General features: G+C 42.5%; 1 protein-coding gene across 6 annotated transcripts in view; it reads right to left on the bottom strand.

Annotated features, from left to right (window-relative positions):
- LOC143435525 (uncharacterized) overlaps positions 1-6000 on the bottom strand; it is a 230881-nt gene that overhangs the window by 132127 nt on the left and 92754 nt on the right. The window lies entirely within an intron of this gene.

The raw sequence follows: 6000 nt of genomic DNA, 5'->3' as shown, positions 1-6000 counted from the left end.
TTAGTTTTCAACAGATAAATTAATATAGACTATAATAAATTGTTTTGGCTGTTTTTGTGTTGTTACTACTCATATGTCCCACAACAGCCCTTTGACAAAAAAAACCATTAATATGGATTTGTCTTTCTTTCATTTACAAAATAAAGTTTATATGATAAAATCCTAAAACATTTTAGATAAAAGGTTTTATTCTTTATTCCACATAACAAGTAAATTGGTTATTGAATTATTAAATTTGGCCTATTACATGACAAACATTTTAGACAAATTTGATAATCATATGTTACGTTTTTCTCCTCCATGCATGCTTTTATATTTCCTAAATTTACTATGCATGCAGACCATAGAAAAGATGTTTGTTTCTAATATTTACTATATTTACAGATGTCTCATCTATTGAGAAGACAGTATATATAATTAAATCATATGTGTATTTTCTTGATTTTACCCTGCTTCAACACAATTTAAATTATGTGCTGGTAGCCACTGTTTAGAATGTTAAAACAAAAGGTGTATCTGCCTTTTTGTCTTGTTGTTAATGTATATTTTTCATGAAGTACAAAATGTTTCAGCTACACGATCTAATATCTCTAGCCATTTGAATAACATTCAAATTAATAAGTGTGTTTAGGAATTGCATCTGCACAACTGGTGTCGGTGTGTGTGGACCCCTCATTTTTCTTTATGTTATCCAACTTTCAAAATAATTCTGATATCTTGGATTGTAAGAATGTTACATGCTTTTTAGCACAATGCTGGAATGGATCACTAGATCTAGCCTTATTTGTGCACGTGCCTATCTTTGTGCCCATCCCAGTAGAAACTGATCCTGAAACTTTCCTCTACTACATCAATATTGAGACATAAAAGAGACTTTGGCATTATTGCAGCCATTTATCACTGCTATTACCATCTCTGCAGCTACAGCTGTGACAGCCGGCACAGCCTTGGCTGATCAGGTTACAGCAGCTACTGTTGTTAATCAAATTTCAGAAAAGACCTCTTGAGGCTTTGACCATTCTACAGAAAGTGGATGCATACCTGGCATCAGACATTCTGTTTGTCAATCAGAGAGTTGATTTGCTCCAAGCCCATGTGGAGCAGCTCAGAGATGTGGTTCAAATGAGCTGCGTGTCAGCAACCCACATCTTGTATAACACCTCTGAGATTTGTGAATGATGCATTTGTTCAAAGCCATAATCTTTCTGCTTATTTACAAGGGAAGTGGACTAGGGAGCTGGACCAGATGCAGCAGCAATTGCAGATCCGGATTTCGAGCCTTGATGGAACACGAGTGGACCCCGTTACCCCTGGCAATTTTACTTCTTGGCTTACCTCTGCCTTTTCCTTCTTTCTTAAAGGGTAGGGATAGGCCTGTTTGGTGCAGCCCTATGTTGTGGATCAGTGTTCATGTTATGATTAGACTGTAAGCTCAGAGCCCAACAAAAAACGTGACAAGGTCGCTATCGCCAAGCACTCGTAGCCTTGAGCAAGCATCTCCCCCTGAAATTTGGCTATCTAAGCTAAGAAAGTAGCTGATGACTGAGACCCTCAGTCGATGCACCCCAAGGGTTCAGCCCATTGCACTGGGTCGATGAGAGGTCTAAGTCCAGCCAGCCATTGCCTGAATAACTGTGGTACCTGAATATTTAGAGGTGTTGCGAGTGGGTACTCGACAGGGAATGTTCCACGAGTGTGGATAGATTTCCCGAAAGTATGCCTGATTGCACAAAGGTTTGATGCCAAGAAACCTCCTCCCTGGTGGCGCCCCAGGGTGGAGGATCCTTTCCCCGCCAAAAGGCATCGAGACGGGTATGGGAAGTATTCCTCATTGCACTACTACGAGAGAAGAAACCCATTACAATATCTCATCTTGCAGGGGATCAGGCCTCTGCTTTCCCTCACTGAGTTGGTTGCCGCCCTGATAGGCAATAGGCTGTTCCATCTTTAATATATAGATAGGGGGAGATGTTAGGGCCGCAGTGAGCATGACAACATTCACCATTACAAGATGGTGCTGGCATCCTGTCCTCCCACTAGTAAACAACTGACTGCGCAGGTGCAAAAGACAAAAAGCTCGCCAAAGTCACTGCCCATCCTGGGGCATACTATGGGTAATGAGTGAACAGCCAATCAGAAGTGAACAGGTCACTCTAGGTGTATATAAGCAGTGCTTTTCCGGGCTTTGGGTCTTTCTGCTTCTGCTTATTCAAGAATAAGCCTCACTGTGGTAACCACCAAACAGTGCCTCTCGAGTCTCTTTCGCGGGTGAAGGGACACGGAGTGGCTCGGAACAGAATGCATGTATGCCCACGGGCGTGCGCGCACGCGCAACACACAAACACACACACACACACCACATCCATGCAAACATGCCAAAAGAAACCAAAGAATTGGAAATATAATAAGTCTATCAATATTCCATTCAGCAAGGTATATACCTAATGCATATTGCTGTTTGTGTGCCCTGTATTTACCCGAGGCATTATGTGTCAGTCATCCCTGCACTGAGGTACACTCCCCTTGCCTAGGATCGCCAAGCAGGCATCTATTTGTTCATGTTAACATGTGTCTTGCACACACATACGCAAGTCATCACTAGGGCCACCTGTTACCTTCCATGCTACACTAGAAATGTGTCTAGATACAACCATCTCATTTCAGTTTTTAGTTTTGTAGGTCCCTGTCTGCACACAGGTGACAAATCCAAATTCTGTGATGTGGGAGAATCTGGCTTTGCTTGACAACACATTGGACCTTCATCTGCCAAAGACCCTGAGGCTCAGTGTAAACAGATGCTCACTTCTATGAAAATCAAAAGTTATTTTTTACCCTCTAATTTTAGCTTTTTGGGAGTAAGTTGTAATGTCTGATTTTAGGGATGGAAGCCAGGTCCTCCTGCAGGAGAGGCAAGGGCTCTACCACTGAGCTGCACTGACTAGTAGTTACTGCTTCAGTGCTGACAAAATACTGAAAGAAGGAAAGGTCGAAAGATTACTCTGGGCTTCCGGTTTCTGTAGGTTCAGTTGATGGGTGCTTTTCCTACACATGCAGCATACAGGAGAGGCTGTTCTTCCCTTCATCTTGGATTAGGGTGGCCAACAAAGAATATAAGAAGGGTCCAAGGTAAGAAACAGACTCAAGTACATGGTTTTAGTGAGCTAATTCCTCAAAAATTCTTGCCTCCCACATAACTACCAACACCATGTGACATCTCCAACAGATTCACTTGGTGATTAGATGAGAGATCCCACAACATGCTTACTTTCAGAAATGTCCTCACACATGGGGAAAAGTGGAACTTACTTATTTTTTTTATTTATTTACTTTCATTTTATGTATTCACCATTGCTGTCTTCAGACACACCAGAAGAGGGCATCAGACCCCATTGCAGGTGGTTGTGAGCCACCATGTGGTTGCTGGGACTTGAACTCAGGACCTCGGAAAGAGCAGTCAGTGCTCTTAAGCTGCTGAGCTATCTCTCCAGCCCCAAAAGTGGAACTTTTACTGTTATGTCCTAGAGTTTTCTGAGATACTCAGACTATCAAAATTACCATACACACTGAGTGTCACTTTCAGATGAGTTTTCACTAAATCACCCAGGCCGGCATCAAATTTGCAATTGCCCTCTGTCAACTTCCAAGTAGTCAGGATCATAGCCTCTCCTGGGCTATAATAAATATCTTCTTCTTTTTGTTTATTTTTGTTTACTGAAACATGTTCTAATCATGTATCCCAGGCGATACTGGAACTCACCCAATAGCCCAATTGTGCTATTTGTGCTCCAGCTTCTGGAGTACTGGGCTTACAAGAGTAGACTACCATACATGGTGTGATTGAATACATTTCTAAGTGATCTTATCATTGACCTAGGTCCCTAGAACAGAATTTAGGGAGCAACACTGGGACAAGTTCAGGAAGACAACAGAGTCATCACAGGGAAAGTGTTGTGAGCAGTACTTACCAATACTCACAATAAAGAATGCTTCTCGGGGGCTGGAGAGATAGTTCATCAGTTAAAGCTCAGACTGCTCTTCCAGAGGTCCTGAGTTCAATTCCCAGCAACCACAGGGTGGCTCACAACCATCTGTAATGGGATCTGATGCCCTCTTCTGGTGTGTCTGAAGGCAGTGACGGTGTGCTCACATACATTAAAATGAATAATAATTCTTTTTTTAAAAGAATACTTCTCCTTAGCCTGGGATATGGCTCGATAGTTGAAGATTGACTAACATTTACAGCAGGGCCTCGGGGACAAGGTGCCACTCTAGAAAAGATAAGATGCACGGACAGGGATTTAGCATTTTATACAAACATGAATAGAAGATGAAGCAGATACTTAGACAGAGCCAAGTCCAAGGTCAGACCCAAATGACAGCAAAGGCAGAAGAGCTTATGGAATAGCAGAATTAAGGCTTATATCTGAAGGACATAGATAGTACAAATAAGACCTAGGGTTCTGGGCCACTACAGACAAGGGACACATAACCTGTGTTGGTATAAGAAAGGTTGTAGTCGGGTCTAGACTTAATTAATGTTCCATGGCTGATGCTATGAGGTGAGCATATGCCCATTTCATATCCCATTTGTATGTAGGAGCCATAAGGCCCCATGTACCTCTCCTAGGGATGATGGAGGTAATGTGGCTTCCTATGGATATGGCTCTGATGAATGGAACTGTGGAGAGGGAAGAGACAAGAGACCTTTGCCTCAGCACTATGTGAGGATGCAGAGAGGGGTCAGAGGTGCTGAAAAAAGGGATGTGTTCAATGAAACAAACCAAATGCAGAAAGACAGATGGCCCAGGGCTAACTTCAAATGAATAACCATGTTTAAATTTGTGTTCTTGTTTAAGTTTGTGTTGGGGGGGGACATGAAACTAGAAAGGGTATGATAAGATGGGTGTTCCAGCTCTGCTCTACCTGACTTGAAGACAAAAGATTTAAAAAGCCTGGTTAGTTACTATGTTATGGCCTGCTCCACTGTGCCTGGCTTCAAAACTGCCACTCTGGTCTTCCGGTCAGGGTCTAGAGGGAGAGAGAGTGAGGATGAAGAGAAGAGACGCAAGGAAAGGAGACAAGACAGAGGTTCTGATCAAGTCGAGTCTCTGAACAAGTCTCTTTATTTGAAGGGAAATCTAGGGTATTTATACACTTTTGCCACGCCCCTTGTAGGCGCGTGGATATGACATAAGCCTTGGAGGCGTGGCTAGCATGTGGATAGCTGCTTTCTAGCCCCTTTCTGCTAAAGGTCAGCTCCCAACAGATGGGGAGTTGAGTCCTTAGAGAGGTACAAAGAGCAACTCTGTATACAGGGGCCAGGAAAGTAGTAACAGGGACAATCAAGGAGAAAGAAGGAGACTAGGAAAATGAGGATAGGGAGTGGGACAAAGCGATTGGGCTTGGACTGATTAAAACCAAGAATATGGGAATATGTCATTGTGAAACCCATTATTTTGCATGCTGCCTTAACACATCAAGGAAATAGAGTCCTGAGGATGAAATGTGAAGAGAAAATAGTCTACCTTTGAAGCAGAATTAGTAGTCCTCCTGTTGCAGGCTGAAAAGTTATATTTAAGGGAAACTGGGATCCATGAATGGAAGTTGGAACCTGGCTATTTTTGTCCCTCCCTAGAAGTGCCCTTACCGTGTCATCTGTGGCACTAACATTCACGGAATGGCCATCAGAACAATCACACATGTCAAGTACTGAAGATCACTCCCAAGGCAAATGACAATATGGCAGACTAATGCTTCCCAGCTGCAGTAGCATGCTCAGAGGTCTGTGGGATGGACTTTGTGTTCTAGGGTTCTAAAAATATGTCCTTAACCATTTTGTATTACACTCACACAGAATGGAAGACTACGACCCATAGCTCAACTCATATATGGATATTTAAACGTTCTTCATGTGTGCCCATAGGAATTAAAATGTATATGATTTGTTCTGAATACATTAGGAATCCCAAGATACTAACTATCTATGAAAATACCAAATAC

The sequence above is a fragment of the Arvicanthis niloticus genome, chromosome X (assembly GCF_011762505.2).
Source record: "Arvicanthis niloticus isolate mArvNil1 chromosome X, mArvNil1.pat.X, whole genome shotgun sequence".
Lineage (NCBI taxonomy): Eukaryota > Metazoa > Chordata > Mammalia > Rodentia > Muridae > Arvicanthis > Arvicanthis niloticus.
The sequence above is the reverse complement of the archived record's forward strand: the minus strand, read 5'-3'. Positions and strand labels throughout refer to the sequence as shown.